The sequence below is a fragment of the Cebidichthys violaceus genome, unplaced genomic scaffold, assembly GCF_023349555.1.
Source record: "Cebidichthys violaceus isolate CVI_PGR_0920_01 unplaced genomic scaffold, fCebVio1.0.p SCAF_10, whole genome shotgun sequence".
Classification (NCBI taxonomy): Eukaryota; Metazoa; Chordata; class Actinopteri; order Perciformes; family Stichaeidae; genus Cebidichthys; species Cebidichthys violaceus.
Window position 1 is genome coordinate 3,083,057 of NW_027176263.1, and position 21,089 is coordinate 3,104,145.

A 21,089-nucleotide genomic window follows, 5' to 3' on the forward strand; every position below is an offset into this window, starting at 1 on the left:
GCTTGTTCATTTGTGATACTTCACATCGTTGGTTTAATATTCATGGTTGTAATTTGCATAACACAATCATTTCCTTTGATGAGGAAGTCTAAGATTTTTTTTTTTAAGCGTTACATTCCATTTTACCTTCTTTGACAAAGTTACAGAATAACATGTTGTCCTGGGCATTTTCTTCTGAGAGTCACGATGAGACTTGCTTGAATTGATTTATCCTTATCTTTATGGAGTATTCAATAATTTTGCAGCATCCCCATAAAGGATAATTATGCTTTTACAACATTTCCTAAAATATGGTTTTAATTCAATTTGGTATAGTTGTGTGAGAATAATTAATGTTTACAGATAAAGCATAAAATCCCATAAATTCCCTTTAAATAATCCCAAAGCATTTGCTGTGAAAGCCAACTTTCTCCGTCCCAGTGTCCTCATCAAGGACCTGCCTAATTGCACGTATATCAGGACAACAAAACCTGCTGGTATCTATGTTTCCAAATTTGATTTAACCTCACTTTCTCCTTCCCGGACCCCCTGGTGGATATTCACTTTGTTTACCTCAAATTAAACTTCATATTGTTTACAGCCTCCTGGTCCCTGAACATTTTATAGCATTTTAGAATTATTTATTTATTTATTTTTTGTAATGATTGTAGTGTTGGGATTCATTTGAATGTTTCCCTCATCTGCATGAAAATTATATAATTAACTTTTGATTAACCAGCTCAGTTGAGTTCGTTCCCCCATGAACACTGGTGAATAGTACCCACCGCATTTTAATGACTGTTTTCCAATTGAGTGGCGACCTTTTCATCAAAGAGCCACAACTGGGGCTAAACAACGGTAGAAAATAATCACGGTGAAGACAATAGTAGAGGCCGACAGGCTAGGATGTCATCCTTAAATATAACAACAACGATGAAAGCAACCTAACTGCACGTAGTGACTGTGGCGAGAAGCCAAGTGCTTGTGCTGCTGGATGCCCCATTGTTAGAGCTGTGGAGGTCACATCCATTGGCATATAGAGAGGGAAAGCACAGGAAGCTGAGAATGGCCCATTGTTACATGTCCTTGCTCAGAGGGAATTCCATTATGAAGGGCAATACATTTTTGATACTTTGATTTTGGTGCCATTCATTTGTTTGAAAAACAGAACATATTTGGATAATGGCTTCAGGAAAAAAGAGGTCTCAGAGCACCTCCATCCAAGGCTACAGCGCCGCATTAACACACCTGCCAATCAAGCACGCCTGAGCAGATGTGCATCCTTGCACAGCCCACCATCAAATAAGCATTCTATCATATGCATAATATAGTTTTCATTTCATCACGATTATGCTTCGTGCACCATGTGTGTGTTTCCGATGGGTCATAGGAAACTTTTATTGAAGCGGAGTGTATAATAAAGTCATTTTCCAGGTGCTTGTTGTGGCTCTTATTATGAACAGAATGATAATTTCCCCTGGAGGAATCTGGCCCTGCATATCAATTGAAGTTTAGTGTGGGTCTTACTATGTTCCCGCAGGCTATAGTAGAAGGCAAAGTCATCTTCAGAGAGAGTCTAAATGTCAGGGAGGTCTTCAAACACTTTTTCTCCCAGAGCCTTACTGAAAAAGCTCTTTGGAAGTGCTGTGTCTTGGAATTGATATGTTGGAGGTGAGGTAAAGATGGACACAGAACGCCTAATGTAAAGCAGTTGACATGAAATTTAATTGGAAAAAATATGTAAAAAAAACTAAGGAATTGGTGACAGAAGAAATGAAGCTGCGACTGCTCTTATTGAGCTGCGTTCTAAGGTAGAGCGTCTGCTCTCCCACTGTTTTATCATATCCACACGTCTCCACATGGTGACACTCTTGAGCTGCATGTTTTGAATCTGCTCCTGGCTGTCGGGTCTCTCAGCAATTCCATCACTTAAGTTTGCAGAAACTGTTATTCCTCTAAATCGAACAAAGACTTCAATCAATCATCTCTAGCTTTGCAAGAAAATTGTTAATTTTCCTGCACACTGACTGATGGAGTTTGTGTTTATACCAAAAAGTATTTTGTACAATGTTGCAGTGGAGCTGTACATGGCCTGAAACCAGCTCATTATAAAATGTGGAAATTTATATAAAAGCATTTCATCGGTGGAAAGTCATGCATTTCTCTCATGTTCTTAGTTTTGCGTTTGCAAGGGATTCATTTTCTTTTTTTTTCCATTTTATTTTGTGACTGAAGTTGAAGTACAGAAAACTATATGATAGCATGTACAGTATAGTGGATTGGCCTTCCTTCTCCTTCTTGGCTGACAGGGAACCTTCCTGTTGTGATCCGACTTCTCTCCTTTGATCAAAGAACAGTGTTAAAGCACTGGGAGAAGGAGGAGGTATGAAATATGAATGAATACAGCTGTGTTTTGATGGATATGCCTCAAAGTATCCCAGTAAGAGACTGCTAAAGGCCAGGAAATCTGTTTGTGTTGTGGAAATAGGCTCTTCCTCGCTTGTTTCTTTACCAGCTTCATCTTGGGTAGCTTTTCACTTCATATTTTAGAGATCCTTTGTTAGGAAAGAGATCAGACCCTTATCCATGCATTTGTAGGAAACTGTTCTAAGAGGCCCTAGTTCATATATATATATATATATATATATATATATATATATATATATATATATATATATCATTAATGACACCATTTCCTTTGTTTAGTCTTGAAACCACCTTTTGAACAAAACGAGCGCCAGCCATGAGAAGAGGATATTTATTATTTTTCTAGGGTAGACCCAAAGTTCTCACAGATGGAGTGAGATCTTCTATGAGGTGATGGAGGCTTTGTCACTAGTTATGTCTGTGATTCCATTTCCTTTTCTAAAACCCCATCGGGGAGCTCTGACTCATTTTGAAGTTGGAAGTTGATACTGTGGTGTAAAACTAACGTTCCCATCTGAATTAAGAAACTATCAGAGCGCGCACAAATCTCACATTTTCAGAGTTAGATGAACTCATCGCTCACATTACACTTCTTTAATAAACAAAGATAATAAAAAGATGTGCTCATAAAAACACAATTATTTTTGAGAGATTGTAAAATGAAAATTGGTGCCTATAGATGTCTTTACACCACACCGCAGCTCCACTAGTCTTATTAACTATAATTTAAAGACTCTCTGATGTCATTAAGGACGATATTAACTAAGATCCAGCCTTTGGACCTGTGGCAGGACAATGTCTCTGGACTACCGGAGGTTCAAAACTTTCTGCCTGGGCTTTATTAGCCTCACTAATAGCTGGGTTTCCCAAATGCCACGGTCCACCTCTGCTGGGAGTAAGGGCTCAGATCCTGTCAGAGAGGGGTCGCGCTAACCAACTGTAATCTTTAGGGTACTCCACTCCCGCTGACCTACATCTAACGCTGGTTCCATCCCCCCCGCTTACCCCCAACCGCTATCCTTTCCCTCCCCAATCTGGTCTACCCATCCCACTTCAGTTATGCCACCCTTGGCTCTCCCTCCCACGTCTTACCACCCTTGTGTGATAGTATCCCCCCACCCAACCCACCCCATGCCTGTTCCAGCCTCGTCCGGCTGGCCACAGCGAGGAGCATGCCTTATCCTGTGGTAACGGCAATTAGTAGTGTAAAGCAAGCTGTGGAGAAGACCGGATCCCTGTTCACGTTTCAACCCCAGATCACGAGTCTCCAGCACAACTTCAAGGCAAACCATGCAATTAGCTACAATAATGATAATGTGTTGTAGGGGAACAAAGAGAGGGTAAAACAGACAACTGGTGTGAGAGAGAGTGGGGTGCTAATAGTAGGGGGGTTATTTGAATGCTCTGGTGCAGATAGGAGACCAAATCAGACTGATTATCAAACGTATGATGAATTACATTTTTCCTCTAATTATCCATGCCTTTTATGTGTAAACCTACTGAGTGAATTTTGCATTCTAGACATCTACGGTCAGTGGTCTTTGGGCATCACACTGGGGTTACATCTTTTATTTCCGCTAAGAAACACCCAAGGAGTTACTCATGTGGCTATGCTGATGGGAAGAGGGGAGAAATGTACTGACAATTTTCTTGACTTAATTAGATACTTTCAGAAATATTTGGCAGTGGTACAGGAATGGAAAAAGGGGAAGTATGTGTTTTGATGTTTGACTATCGCAGATGTGTTGACACAGAGTCAAAACATGCTGGAAACAAACCACAAAAACCCAGACCACAAAATAAGAGCATTTCAAGTCAAGGTTGTGAGTAGATATAGTCTGGAAGCAGACTCGCTGCCTTGGTTGGAACACAAAAGTGCAGCTCGTATTCTCTCCGCTGTGAGCAGAGACCATTCCTACAGTCTTACATACAGAGGTTTATAGAGGATATTTTGCTGGGTGTTGTGCAAAACGAACCGTGTCCCCAGAGCAGCAGCAACTTCACCTTGGCGGAGTAATGCTGTGATATTCTGTTTATTCTTCACTCACTTCATTTTACTCAGAGGAAATCCTCTGGAGATGGCTTATCTTGGAGCTGGAACAGGTGCACTCTAATTTACTCCTATTGCTTGGGGAGCCCAGGGGCCCCTGTAGAGAAGAAAGTAGCGATGTAGCACACTCCACTGTAAAGCACAAACAGCCAGAGAAAGAGCATTTAATCGAAAGAGAAGAAAACTGCGAGCTTTGAGTGCAGCCGTATCATTTGGATGCAGAAAATCTTTCTCTCCTTTTTTTTTTTCTTTTCCGGAGGAAAAAGGACCCGTCATTTCATTTAACTTTCATTTGTTCAACACTGTTAACTTTGCTTGAAACTGTCATGCTACACTTGGCAAAGCAGCAGATGACGTGGGGGACCTGTTGTATTACCCCTGCATAATAAAACGTTTCCTCACCAATATCTACAGCATTTATGGCTTAAAAATGGTTTATAGTATCTCTGATATGTTCCACTTAAGTTAAAGTGTACGTAAATGTGCACGCTATTGCCTATTTGTTTTGGTAATGCTGCACATTTTCAGCCAGGAAAAAAGTTTGTTTCATCTTTCACCCTCATCCCTGCATTCACTGTGAAACAGCTAAGCTTTCAACTTTGAATTTACTCTCCAATTCCTTTTCTTTAGAGAACTATGGTTTTGAAGAGTGGAGCTGGTATGTTATTTGTTCGGTATATTATAAGTCTGAATTCAGTCAGTATTTTTGTTTTGTATTGTTCGTCTCTTGGGAATTATGCAATCAAAGCAGATGCCTCAAGCAGTCTAGAAAGCGCCCCATGTGAATAAGAGAAAAGCTTGTACACAGCATTTTTTGTATGTGTGTATGAGAAAGGGGGGCATGACAACAAAGCAAATATATGGCATTGTTCTCTGTATACTATAGCTGTGTGCTGCACCTTTTTTAAGGTGAATATAACCATCAAACCTGTATTAATTTTTTTTAAATGTCAGACCATTTGACTCTATTCAAATGACAATTTTAAACCACTGATGGAGTGCATAACTACAGCATATGCACTACTTTGACTGATGCAATGGAGGTCCAACAGTGAACACACTCAATCTCTATTATGGAAAACAAGGTTTGAAGATTGAAGAATTTCACAATGTATAAACAGATGTTTCTCAATCAGGGAAACTGAAAAAAAACAAACACCAGAGAGACAAAGGCTTTGGCAGAAAAAGGAGTAAACACAAAGAAGAGCGTGCGATACAAGGACAACAAGAGAAATATCATATACACTTTTAATGAGTGTGCCTGCCCCAAGCTTCTGTTTTTAATCACCTTTCCGTGTGACATAATTTGCTGCAAGATTGTATATGCTTGAGGGACTTTCAGTTCTTGTCAACTCAAGAGCATTTGAACCAATCAATACCTGTCTATCCTGTGGCACACTCATAGTTGGCCATTAGGAAAGAGCTGCTTAAAGTAAGCTCAGCCAATACCATTAGCCCTAGCCTAAGGGCAGTTCCATGCCTTAGTCAGGGTAGGCACCTGCCCCCGTCACCCCCACCTCACCCCCTTAACCCCCCTCCACCCCTCCCCCTACCATTAAGAACCTCCCCTGAGACATCATTTGGACACATCGGCCAAAGAGCACTTCTTTATTCCCTCTCTTTTCTTTCCCTGGCTCCACCAAAAATCAATACATCTCCCCTTTTTCTTATTTTCACAATTTTGCCTCAATATTATTCTCTCCTCTGCCACAAACCAATGGACTATCTTTTTTTTGTCTTTTCATCTACAATTTCCTGTGACTTATGTCTCCACACCTCGTGTTTTGGAGGGAAAGAATTGGAAAATAATAAAATTATCGTGTCCCACTGTGTGCTGCAACCATTTAAAAACAGTGTGGTCGTTCTGCATTTAGTTGCTCCCATTTTAACCCCACATAGTTCTACTTTTGTTTTGTTTTTCTATAACACATTTTGTGTCGTGTACAGGGTTGCTTTGCAAACTCAGCAAATGATGTAGCTGTGCTTTAACCTACTCATTTGTTTTTGACACTCAATAAGGGAGACATCAGCACTCAAATATCTCTGCAGTAATGAGTGAACTTCCTCTGTGTCAGTGTTTTTCTGCTGCGACCATGTCATAATACCAAACCCCAGAGAACAGAGCAGCGTACACGGTAATGCTTCCTGACTGCTTCTAATTTTATTGCAAGGCAATGCCTCCACACAGCACAAAGTTTCAGAACAAGTGATACAATATAATGTCTTTAGAAGTCAGTCATTCAGTTATTGCCCTCCCAACCCTCTGGTTCTGATAGAAACAGCAAAAGTGGGGTACTGCCCTAAATCTTGGCTAGTAGTGTTTACGATAATAACTCTGAAGAGTGATAGCTGGTTCCGCAGCACTGGCGATTTCTGTGGCCGCCTATATCGATCGGGGGTCCTAATGAGCAGCAGCGGAGCTGTGGCTAATGGTGTTGTGTCTGGTGTCCATAGTAAACGCCCACGTTGAGATTATCATTCCCAGGGGGGACTGAGAAAGGTTTTGCCAGCCCAAGCCCTCAGGGTGCGAGCGACACACTTCAGGGGTCAAGGTAAACTATCAAATGAACAGCAAGGCCTTTTCTTCTCTTGCTCTAAGGACCATACCATACTACACTACTACAGTAAAGACTCAATCGCCACACAAACCCATGTGATGCAAAGACACACCACCAGACATATTTACATATTTGTTTTATGCAGAGCATATACCAGAGGGTACAATAACAAGAGGAACTCAGCACCCTGTTGCAACCTTACTTTATCACTTCAGTTCTTTGTCTAATTTCTCTCCAGTAGTTGTAAAAAGCTATTACCGGGGCATTGATAGAGACTTCACCAAACTGCCTAACTGTTATTAAGAGACCTCAAATGAGACCTGGCTTGACAGACTGATAATGGCTTATTTGACTTCAGAGATCGCCCTGGCACAAACACTCTAGCCCTTTCACATACCCATGACAGTCATTGTCCTTTGCTATGCGCGGCCATTCTGTTGGTCTTGAGTGACATCCAACAAGTTCAGCAGATTCAGAATGTAAGTGCACACCAGACAGCACATAGTGTCTTCAAAGAAGCAACTGAAAGAGACTCATTGTAATGAAGGGAGTTGTTGCTCCCTTCATAAACCTGGCTTGGAAATGAAACCTGCTGTCAACTCACATGTGGGAAGGGAAACTCTTTAAGCTATGTGGACAATTAAGTTTCGATAAAACCGCAGCAAAAAATGCATCTTTATTACCGCAACCACACAATTCCTCCATGGATTACGCTTGATGGTATTCAGCTCAGGGTGTGCACAGAGCATTAGCAGGGCACTATAATGAAGTCAACCCAACGCACAGCACCTCTCAGAGTCATGCCCTGTTTGGAGTCACACTTCCATGTCCTGGCAAATGCTGAGCATGTAAAACAGAACTGTCAATTATTCAACATGAACGGGAGGATGTATGGAGTGACATGGGGGGTGGACAGGGGCCGACTAAGCCTCGGGCAGATAGGGGGTACCACTTTGATGTGAGTGTGTGGGCCTGCAGAGTTGAGCAAGGTGCACTGGGTAATCTGCGAGAACACCCCCACCCCACCACCACTCCTTCGTTTTTCTTTCCCCTCCCTCCCAATGCTGAGCCTCTCTGCACCTTTTATGTCCTGCTTCATTTTCCCCTCTGACACGCACTCCCTCTCTCACTTCATCTCTGCTTCTCACATACATAAACAAACCCACATACAGATGCACACACACACACACACACACACACACACACACGCTCGCTAGTACACGCACATGTGTATACACACAATTACATGAAAGCAACCTTCCTTTGTCTGTTAACCAAACAAGAGAAGGCAGCACTTGTTACAGATAATAAACTTGTGAATGGCTGATTTTGGAAAAATAGCGTTGTTGCAGTGTCACAGGAATGGCATTACTCATTTATACAATGAATACTAAAAGTTCCCCTCTCTTGAGTCTCCTCTCGTAGTCATACAATAGCAAGCTTAATTACATTAAGTTCTGAGAAGAGGGAAGTTAATGGATGACATTTTGCTACACCATGAGTGCTCCTTCCAATAACAATAGAAACCCAAATAAGACCTAATTAATATGCATAGCAGAGCCAATGAACTTAATTGTCAAGTTGCTTTTATCAACCTGTCAAAGGATTGACAATTAAAACAGCCTCTGTTAAAACTTTAATGAGAAGCAAGTAGGAGAGAGGGATGATGAGGGAACAAAAAGACGCAAGCTTCATCCGTCATGAAAGACGCTACAAGACAACTACCCATTATTATTTCCTATCAGGATAAAAGTATGCAAATCATATTATGCATTTTTAAATAATAAGTCAATGAGTAATATTTAATTTATTACATATACTCTTAGAATGAATATTTAACGCTGTTTTTAAGTTGATGAATTCATTAGATAATTTAGCGTTGAGCTGCAACAGCAGTTTTTTTATTCTCCTCAGAATGTCCTTCAGTTTCTGTGCGGAAATCCAGAGCAAGTGTGTGTCAGTTTTCAAGTTCAACAAGTAAACTTCCTCAAGTCTTCCCTCAAGGAGGCCGGAGCGCCTCATCATTTCCAATGGAGCTTGAGCAGAGCGGAGGTCCATAGCTGGACATGAACTGAGGGAAAGGCAGTATTTTGACTTGAGTTTTTATCCCAACATTGACACCAGCATGTCTATGTTCCAGAGGGGAGTTAAAACTGCTGACTCACTCCCAGTGCGCTGGTTGTTGTTCTCCCTTACAGATGTGACCGTTAATAGGCCTGCATCCATAATCATTAGTGTGTCTCAGTGCACAGGTACCCGATGGGCCCCGTGCGTCTGCCATTTGGTCTCGGTTCACTGTGCTTGCCTGCAGATGTGAGCGAGACACACACCTGCTCAGGGGCTCTCAAACAGACCGGCGCCATCCGTCACAGCTCACGCTACACTCGCTCTGTCGGAACAAGGCCTTGGTTCCGGTCCAATGGCCCTCAGACTGTAGGTCAGCGGCCGTCTCTCGTGATGAACCCACCCTACCATGAATCATATTCTCTCGTCCCTTTATACCCACTCCACTCCATCCAACCCCAACCCTCATTGCCCCTGTTCATGGTTCGCTCTTCCCTCACACAAGCACTCAAGCGCATTGAAGTAGCTCAGGTGAGCCAGGTAAAGACAGCACCTTAAAGAGAGACATAAACTAATGATCATGTTTTCCCACATCATACACTCCCTCTGCCCATAAGCCACAGTGCACTCAATAAAGAACGAAAAAAAAACGAAAAAAAAAACTTTCGTGTGGGTCTTTCACGGGCATCAGGCCACGCTTCACACTACATTTGTTGATGTGTGCATGCATGTGCACGTCTCATGCCAGCCCGCCTCCCATCAAGTCCTAATGAGGCCAGCTGGCTCTGTGCTCGGACCAAACCAAACTGGAGAGACGGCACAGTCCTGGCTCTCTCCGCCTTGTACACCCCACCTCCCCAATGCCCACCCACCCTCCCTCTTCTCCAGATATCTTGGAGAACCATGGACGGCTGAGCACACACGGCAGATTTGGAAATGGCCTGTGTGTTTGTTAAAATCTACTATGTCTCCCAGATCCCTTGGCCAAGGCCTGAATTAGAAAGTCCACGGCTGCAGCCCCAGACCTGCCTCCTTGGTTGCTTACCACTACAGTGTTTTCAGCATCTACAACAGCAGTGGTGATGTCTAGGTCTGCTGTAGAACAGCGGAAAGGAGGAGATATACCCCGAGGCATAGTCAAGGGAATATTGTTCCTGACTATGGAAACAGAAACACAGCCGATGTTACATATATCTACAGTAACTACAATAAAAACTCAGATAAAACAGATCCTAGACAACATGTCATAAAGTATTTTTCTAAGAAAGCTGGAAAATCCAACAACACACATCAGTAGCCATATTTCAACTAAGTGTCCGTTATTCCTGAGCTGCTGTCTTGTCAAATGTTTTATTATCAAGAAAATAATTTCTTATTAGACTACAGCAGTTAATTTCACTACAGACTAATGAGAGGCATTGCACATTATTAACGAGCATTATTGTTGATAAGGGCCAAAGAGGTCTGCAGAGAGACTCATATTGTCCAGGCTGTTACTTGGCATACAGTTATGTCCATGTGGGTGAGTAATTCCAGCTCCCTTGCAATGTCTCCTTGACAACTAAAAATAATATTACCTCCTCTTGGTAACACAAGAAATCATGCGCAGCATTTGTACATGATTTGTACATGCATTCCAACATGTGCATGCATTAACAGATGTGGTTTTGCTCACACATGTATAATGCGCCAACATATGCACATGCATGTGTACATCAACATCGGTTTGTTTACAAATTTACATTAAAAAAAAATCTGCAAACATACTCCTTGTCCCCGTCATCCAATCAGGACCCAGATCTTGTTCACTGCAGTCTGGAGACAGCAGACTGCATGTGAGTTTTTTTGCCCAGGAAGAGAGACTGGACCAGGGGGAACACCTTAACAGGTAGCCCTGGGGTGCTTACCAGAGTTCGGGCAGCCAGGGGGAGAGAGTGGCTCTGGGAAGCCGTACCACCACTATCCTCTCTGTCCACTGATTATGAAGCAGGTCCCAGACGGGTGCCTTCAGGAACCCCCCAGGCTACTCACAGCCTCCCTCTCCTCTGTTACAGGATCTGTCGCTGGGGGATTCGACTGAAGTGTGAAGAGGGGTGTATGTGGGAGACGTGCCGAGAATTCAAAAAATGTACGTGCTGATTTCATTTGTTGTCTCTCTGTTAAGTTGTGTTCTGGGTGCAGAATTGATGAAACAAAAAAACTGTACAGGGTTCATTGTCTGTGTGAGACTGATTTCAGATCATTTCGATTTGACTTGTGTATTCCCCAGATAACTCAGCATGTCTCAGTTGTTGAAATAGTCAAACTCCAAACCAAAGATGTCCTGTTTTGTATGTGCAACAAGAGCTGAGAGGAAAAAGGTCTCAACACTTGGGCTCAACTATAACCCTGTCTTGAGTTATGATGACGTCCCAAGTTTGCAAAAGCCCTCTGGCTTCAACTATCTCTGACATGGTGTGCGTGTGCATGTCTGTGTTTGTGCGTGTGTAAAACTCCTTGTAAAGTCCAAAAAAGGAAAGAAAAAAATCATAACTAATGAGCCCATTTAGCGCCCAGCACCTGACTTTGGCCCGTGATCTCCGGGAGACATTAGAGGCAATTTGCCATCGACTTCAGGGCTTGTGTCCCAAACGTTATCAATGAGCTTGTCAGGTAGAGACCTTACCTCCCTTTGTTTCCTCCTCCACCCCCCTCCCTGCTCCGGTCCCCCAGCCTGCTCCCTGGGCCCCTGAAGAGGAACCAGCGGCATGATGTCACACACCTGTTTGGCTGGAGGCTGCGGCCCGGCGATGCTCGCAGCCGTGGGTGTCGCGTTGGCACCCCTCGCTCCCCCCTTGTCGCTGCCTGCTACGCCCCGTGGATGTGTCAAAATGGCAGATGATGGTTGGGGTGTGTGCAGCTGCTTGGGAAGAGGAGTGCCAAGGGCGCTCATTTCCTGCGGTGAGTTTTAATTTGCTCTACCCGCGTCTTCTGAAGAACCCTACCCCCCCAACACACACACACACGCACACACACACACACACACACACACACACACACACACACACACACACACACACACACACACACACACACAATCTACTCCTATAAACACAGATCTTACCTCACCATACACACACTTGCAGTAAACACACACACACACACATATACTGTATACAAATCTGCCACCATCCATGGGGGCAAAAGCCCCACATGCCCAAATAGAGGTGAGTGCAGGCGGGGAAACAGGATGGTGCCAGACTTTAGTTGTGGAAGCACACTTTTCTTAAAACTTGAATAAAACTCCAAACAAAAATGTGTGCTCAATTGATCTAACTGGTGCGTGTACAAATCACTTCTCAGAGGCGTTCAACTGGGTAAAAAGAGACAAGTCACAAAATCTGCAGATAGAATACGCGGTTAGCATTGCTACGTTATGTGAGGGGTCTATGTCTCTTGACATCTGCTGTGCAGTTGTCACTGGTAACTTAAATCCCCATTGATCAGACAGCTAGAGTGAATTTGTGTTGCTGTTTTTTTTCTAACTCCCACTTTGCGAACAAACCCATTTTCACACGGGGCACACGCATATACCTGACAGTTACACCCAAACAAGCCTTGCTGTTTACTCGAGAACAAACACATAGACGCCAACCAGCAAATCTATTCTCAATACACACATCACCCCAGACGTAAAGAGATTCAATTTTCGCCTACCGGGAGTGTTTCCATTTTTTTTACGCAACATTTTTTTTTTTCTTTCTCTCCTGTGTCAAGACAGCTGCCTTTGATGTTAGCATCTAATATACAGGGCTAAAAAACTATAGTTTGCTGTGAGCTGACAGATAAAACAGCGCAAGACGCCATTACCCTGCAAAGCGGAATAATGAGGAGACCTGAACACACAGAAGACAGGAGCCCAGTTGAATTACCGTGGTCTCTCATCCAAGGTGGGAGCTTTTTGACAGCTTTCCAGGCAGCACAACACATTACCATACTGACGCTGCTCTGTAGTGCCAAAGAAAAGCTTTGATGAAAACATAACTGGGAAACTGGGAAATCTTTATATGTGTGTGAGTGCGTTTGTGTGTGTGTGAATGCGTGTGTGTGTCTCTCTGTGTGTGTGTGTGTGTGTGTGTGTGTGTGTGTGTGTGTGTGTGTGTGTGTGTGTGTGTGTGTGTGTGTGTGTGTGTGCTCACGCACATGCATGTTGCGTGCGTGCGCGTCCATGCATGCATGCGTATGTGTGTGTCTTCGCTGAGTGTGTCTGTGCATGTCTGTGAACGCTTGTGTGTGTGTAACAACAAAGACGGGACAACAATGGGAAACCAAGCAGTGTCAAGCTGCAACTTTATGTTCTCTAATTACTAAGTGGATACTGTATTCTTGAGTGTGCTCCTATTGGCTGAGATACAAGGGCTTATTTTTTGATTTATATTCATGTTGATGATTCAGTTGAATTATCAAAGTATCCAACCCAACTGACAATATGTCCTAAAGAAATTCTTCAAGTGGAGAGTAATGCTGCCAAATGTATTCTGCCATTTCATTAATGTGGTTAGCTAGTTAGTTATCCATATTCTAACAGAGTAGGCTTGATGTTAGATCTTTGGCAAGGACACCCTGTACTGAGTTTTGGCAGAGTACTGTGCCGCAGTATGCTGCTGACTCTGGGTCTTAACGACAGGCTAAACGAAGCGGGCGTTACGGCCCCCTGGATAGGTCATTACTCGTCCGTGGCCAAGAGCTAAACTGGAGCAGGGCTTTTTAAAGAGGGGAGCAGGTGTGTTTCACCATAGGGGCTGGAGCCGGCCCAAGACCAAACAGCCTTAACGGTCTTTATCTCCTTCATAATGAGGCCACGCTCTCCACACACCCGAACTCTGCCCACATGGGCTAATGCTGGAGGTATGGAGACCCAACCCTCCCCCCGGTTAAATGGTGACACTTTCAAAATGACCCGTGCCCCGAGCAATGAAGGAACAGTGGCATGTCATGAATGTCTATAGACACAAATTGGTAGGGCAGCATATCATTTAACATGTGATTTTTAACAATTCCACCAAGTTAATTAGTAAAAAGTGGGTTCTAAAATTGAATAAAATACCTTAGAGTATAAAAGCAAAGTGTTATCCTTCTTTCATTTAAAGATAAAATGTTTAAATAACTCTGTGAACTGGATCAGGGTTCCTCGACGTGTGTGTGTGGTTTGGTGTGTGTTTTATGTGTGACTGGCTGCGTACGTGAGTGTGTCTGAGTGGTATTGTCCCTCTCCTCTTTCACCTGTCTGAGTAGGTTCTCTAGTACGGTCCCTGTGCTCCCCACAGTCTTCTCAGCCCTGTCAACCGAGTTGAACTTGATCAACATCAAACGGCATTGCATTCAAAAGTATTAGTGTTCTCTGTTGATGGGCCCTCTTGCTATCACAAATCAGTCCCCGAGCTACTTCATTATTTATCTCTAATTCATCAGTGTTGTCTCCTCGCACACGGGCAGTAATGCACACACATATCCTGATTGTGAACACACACAGGACACACATTGCACATCAGCACCATTAATCTCTGCTTACCTTCAACAGAGCTTTTGTTTTTGGGATATTCCGTGTCATCACAGTTTAGCTAAAAACAATGTTTTTCTTTCTACCTTTTCCCCAGGTCAGTGCAAAGCAAAAATATTCTTGAGGAGCGATTAGACTCATGCTTGTACTTTCAAAATGCTGATTATTGCGGCGGACCCCGACAAGCCTTGTGTTTTTCTCTGAGCATTCTGGGGATGTGAGTCCGAAAGTAGCCCCATGGTGCCGTGACCCCTGACCTAGCGTGGGCGATCCCACCAGATGTGGAGTGTGTGCTGGGACAGTGGCGAGGGGCAGCTCGGTCTCACGCGGGGAGGCCCTGTCTCCCCAAACTGCCACAGAGAGCATGGCCAGAGGGGTTCTGTCAGCACCGTTATCAATCATACTCCCTCCCTGTCTCTCTCTCTTAGTCTTTCTCTCCTACTTTTTCTTTCTCTCACTCTCTCTTTCACACTATTTCCTTTTTACGCTGTCTCTCACTTTGCATCACTTTCTGTCGTGTCCTCTTCCTCTGCCGGCTTTTGTTTTTCTCTCACATTTTCTTTTCTCTCTTTCTCTCTCAGATATCGTCTGTTCCACTTCGGCTACCAGCTCTTTTCATTTTCAGTCACATACTGTACACGCCTTCAGCTTATATATACACACTTTAACCTTCCTAGTGTGACTGTTATTCTTTCTTTCACTCTCTAATCTGTTTCACCCTTGCCTTTCTTCGGTCGTAGCGCACACTTTTAGTCTAAAAATTTTTTTTTACCTGTCCTTTAGATTGACAAAGCAGATGCTCTAGAAGGACTCGGTACCCCGGTCCAACTCCAAAAGGAATAGATAGACCGTGATTTATCATACCCAGGGAATCTGATTTAAGTGCACAGGAAATGGAGAAATGGGCAAAAGAGCAAATATGAAAGGGAACAAAATCAGCATCAGCAAAAGAAAAAAAAAGAAAAATAGAGAGGACAACCAGAGGAAACATTCACAAAGACTAAGTTTGAAAATAACTTGTTTTAAATGTATTCATGTGAATAGAGGTGCAGTGTAATGGGAGATGGAGTCAGGGGTCATAGTTTGAGGAATAGATGCCAGTTGTCCCTGCCATCCGGTGTGAGGTGTTCTCTGACACATGGCGCTTTGAAGGCCCCGGTCCCTCCTATCGCTGTGATCCTTTACATCTGCAATCAGGGCAAATGGGTTACAGCCAGCATAACAGACAACAACTAAATAAACAACATACCTGGGGTGGATCCCCTCCAATTCCGGACTGCCAGTCTGGCTTTGGTGCATTTTTAAAACATCACTAGGTAATTGAACTCGAACGTTCACACTGACACATTTGCATGGTGTAAAGGGGGGTTGGTGTAAGCAATGGAGCAGCTGGTACGCACCAGTACGACTCCGGCTCAACCAGTCCTTCTGACTTCATATGTAGCACTTAATTGGTTCCCAAGGCAAGAATGAAATATTTAGCTCGCACGTCCTTTAAAATGCGATTGATTTTGATCTGACAGCTGTGCCTGTCCCGCGCGAGGGAGTGAGAGAGAGAGAGAGAGAGAGAGAGAGAGAGAGAGAGAGAGAGAGAGGAGAGGGTGAGGGCTGTCTGGGCTCGTTGCCTGAGAATTGCGCGACAACACCCACTCAACCGCACACAAACACCAGTATATGGCCACTGAATGTAAAGGATCACTCATGGATGCCATATGCTTTCAACTAAAGCCTCCTTTTAAACCCCCCTATTTAACCTCTAAGATACAACGAGCTTAGAGCTTTGGACGATCATGAGTGAAAGCTGTTTTTATCAGTACAAGTTCAAAGCAAAATTGGCCAGTGTAGGCTATAGTGTGTATGTGCACTCTGATACATGCATTACAAACTAAAATTTACTTTAATTTCATGTTTAAAGTCAAAATTATCAGGTGTAATAAATTCATGGAAAATAAAAAGGAAATGTAAAATTTAAATAGCACTTCAACTTCAATGGACTTGATCACACTGTCTATGTAGGTGCAGATTCTACTCAAAAGTAATGCTCTAACCAAAGTGAGGCAGATATCCAATCAAATTGGATTAATGTCACTAATTATATGACAGAAATGAGCGGTGAAAGGCAATGGTGTGGTCACGCCATAACATGATAGAAATGCATTAAATGAAAACCTGCACGGGATCCATGGCTGGGAACCTCCCCCCTGTCAAATTGACTAAGCTGCAAATTACGTACAAACGGATATATCCTTTATATAACAGCAGTGATTTTCTCCACTTTATCCTACCTGTCAAGCTCAGAACATCACAGGCTAATTCTTTATTAAGTGAAAGGGCATCGGGGACCAGATGATCCAATTTAAGTACATTGGGCAGAATAGAAGACTAATTAAAACCCATATTTTTACATTATTAATTTTGGAACTTCACTTTTAATGAATGTGAAAAGACAGGCCTTCCATTTATACACACATACTCTTTGGGCTGCTCAACAAGGGAATAAGAGTTACGGGTATACTGCAGGGGCCGGGAAGAATTTTTAAGCATCCATGACAGACTTAATATCAAAGTTTAGACAAAGGTGTGTGTATAGCTAACTTCTGCATCATAAACACGGATGTTAATTGAGTGTATAGCTGTGAATCCTTTGGTTTATTTGGGGCTGCTGTGAGGCTTGAGACAAAAAGTAATCAGGACGTCTGTTGCCGGGGGTGCAACCTTATCATTTAGCCCTCATTCTTCCTTTCAGTACCTGGAGAAAGAAAGAGAGAGAGAGGCACCTACATGTCATTAATGATGTGCCCCATTTCCAGTCACCTCTGCTCAAAAGCAGTCCACTTTTTTAGCAGCGTCACCCTTAATTGTCCATCATGCCCTCTAATCAGACCATTAAGAACATGACCCCGTTTTAGTGCTAGCTTTAATTATCTTAGCAACTAGCAATAAAAAAGCTGAGGCTTTCTGCATGGCCTTCATCAGAATAATGTTTGAATGTCAAAAGCATCTTGTCCTAGACACAAGGATAAAAAAAGAAATCATTTGCAATGCATATTACAAGTTGAAACATAACTGAATGAGTTGCTACTGTGTGGAAAAAAAATGGATGGAAAATGGGGAAGGTGGGTCTTGTATTTACCCTTCGTAAAAACGATTCCTCTTTTTCGCTCCCCACAGGCTAACGCATCCTCACATCCACAAATAGGCACAAGTCAAAGAGCAGCGAGTTTGTAAAATTGAGTCAAATATACAAAACAGCAATATTTAATGGCGTTTCTTTTTTCACACCAAGTGACCCCTGCATGGAAACTGATCCGTTTTTTTTTTTTCCTCCGGTTTCAGGAAACTCTTGGAAGGCAAAAGCAACATCCTGAGTTGGTGAGGAGACAGGAGAGGTGCTGACATGCCGACAGGCAGGGGATCCTGGGAAAAGCCACAGACAGGAAGAGCCTGACTGACTTTGACCCCCGAGGTCAAGGCTGGGGGCTCGGCAACTGAAAGATGTTTCCAAGCCACACTCAGACCATCATAGAGTTTTACAGGAAATAGCTTAGAAATACTGTATGCTGTGAAATGTGGGAGATCTTTTTATTGCTTGCTCTTTTGTTTTGCTCTCTGTGACATAAAATGCATTTTGGCCCTGAGCTATATTTGACTTATTTGTTTGAGGGTTACTGTATGTAATTGAGTTGGGCTCAAGTCCATTTCTCATCTCTAAAATGTGAAAAACAGTATTTGTTCAGTCTGTGGATGTGCTGTGACTAATAGAATTATAGATGATGGGAAATGTGGAAATTTGCGCGACAGAGTTTAGACTGGGACAAAAGCACAGTGTTGCTCTGCTGCTCCAATTTCTGACATGTGTTTTGAATAGACTAAAGTTTCTCCACTTTTTTTTTTTAGGCTTTGTGTGGTGGGTCTCCAAAGGCCCTTTACAGTTAAACCAAATTAGGTGAGAGGAGATTGTCCTTTCCCCAGTCTCGCAGAAGGACCCATAAATCAAGCCATCCATCGTTTGTCACACCTCTGTCTCCCAGCTCGTGGCTCAGGCCCACCGCGTTCCAACTCTGAGTTTTTATGGCACAAATGTATCCATCAACCCCACCGAGTGGCCGCCAGCCGCCACGCCGCCTCAGCGATCGATGGGTGCGATGTACCCTCCCTTCTCGGCCTGTGTGCAGCTCTCTCTGCGTGGGAAGGGGTAAGAGGAACCTCATTTTAGCTGGTTTTAGCCTCGGGCCACTACTGTGATTTTACCCCATGCTCCTGGCCTGACGTCATTAAAGATGCATGATGATGGATACCGTGAAGTCAACCTCTCCGAGGGGGTTTTTAAGGTGGAAAAAAAACCTTGCTTGTTTTTCAGATCACACTAAGAATAAATCAAGACTGTTTAAATGTAGAGGTTGCAACTGGATGCATGTGACTAATCTTTCAATGCACATCAGAAGAGAGAGTAGGCAGGTATTTAGTGTTGAGGAGGCATGTTTTGACCAGTTGGTGGTGCTCCTGTCACAGAGAATTCACAAGCTGGGCTCTCTCTGTTTTTCAGATAAATACACGGCTGGCTTTTTCCAAACTGGGCTGGAGAAACACAAGACAATGATGCAAATTTAGATTTCATATCAAGCCATGCTTGAAAAATTGTTTATTTTTCTCCTCTTTTGCAACAGAAACTTGTATTTGCTGTTACTGATTTTAGATTCTTTCACTCCCACTTTTCATAATCCGATCCCCATCTTCTCCTCCCACAACATGTACATGTTTATAAGATGATGGAGGATATTCATGAGGCCCTACTAAACCATAGTCTGAAGAATTAAGAAAAAGTGAATCCATATTCATATGCATGTTCAGTTATTTTAATCCTGGAATTTCAGAGTGGCATTAAAAGTTATACATATTTCTCCATATGCTCGATGGAAACCACAATATGTTACCTTGAATTTGCTACTTGAGGTATGTGAGTATCTTAGTTCAATACAAACTGGTGAAAGTGTGTATGTCACTGAGTGTGTGTGGTGTCTCGTGAAGAACCAGTGCGTCTCCAACGGGAATGACAGGGGAGACATTTGACAGCTGTGCTCCTCAGGTTCAGAGGTCATGTCAAGTCCTGGATGAGCTCAAGGTAAAATGCTTCACAGGGCCCGTACCGGTCAATGGGTATCGTTTGCCTCAATAGCAAACAGGGTTGGCAGTAATGGGACCTCAGTCATATGTCAGCGCCTGGAAGAAAAGTCAAATACCATGAGGCCACGTTTATAGCCTCCCAAAACAAAAGGGAAAGGGAAAAGATTGAACTTTTAAACTCCAATTTATAGCTTAAAGGTGTCATATGCATGGTAAACTCTCCAGGTAGCATCCATTATCAGTCAACACCTCTCTCTTTCACTCACCCTCTTCACTCAATCTCTTCTCCCACTTTCTCCGTATACTTTCTCCATCCCACCCTCCCACTCTCTCTCCGTGTTTCAGCTCTAACTGCAGTTTCTAGCGTCTGCCTTAACCGGCGCGGTTCATGCCGTCCCTGCTGGGGAGTAGAATCCAGCCCCTCACTGGAAGACCCTGAAATAAGGCCTTTATCAGCCAACCCCACACAGTATCAGGGGGCCCCCCGCTCCTCCAGCAGCCTCTGATGTGAAGGAGAGATGGACAGAGCTCTGTGGTCCTCTGGTCGAGCACCAGAACAGGATTCAGTCTATTGTACCATTCAAATTAAGCAGGCATCAAAAGGGAAGAGGAAGCTGTTGTTGATGTATTGTCTCGTGTTATTTTAACCGGCTTAACTCAAGCCTCTTCATGGTGGAGTGTTGTGGTGCTGGATGCCGATGATGATAAGTGGTGGATTCTCTGTTAAGACTGCTAAGCTGCTGTGCTGGCTGAACGGGGGGCTCTGGCTCCATTGGCTGTCGTGGCTGATTTTGGCTGTGGTTGAACCATTTCAATAGGTTACCATGGATTTATCCACTCAAAACCGCTGACTTGGCTGTCCGTGTACAGCCTCTTCATGTCACCAGTGGGACCCCTGTTTATTTCATAATGCTGACATTTTTTGAGGAGATTTGATAAAAAAAAAAAAAAAAAAATTAAAGTTCAACACAACAACACACAAAGGGAAACGTTTTAGTCAGTTGCACAGTTTTAAAACTGCAGACTTTAAATCAATGTCTTTGTGCTCCTGAAACTTTTTTCTCTTTCATGAATTAAATTAAAAACTATTTAGGCTATAAAGTTACTGTACCATTTAAAGTGCTATCAAAGCCAACAACCAGTTTACTGGGCCTTCCAATTCATAACAAACACAGGCCTCTTTTTGTTAATGACACCAATAACATGTAAATAGGTGCTATAAACATACATGTGAGCGGAAATATGTTTTCCATAGACTTAAATTGCGGCATTTTATTTACTGGCCTGGTAAATAATCACCCTGTAAAGACAGTTCAGTCAGCTCTGAGTACTTGTGAATAGCTCTCTC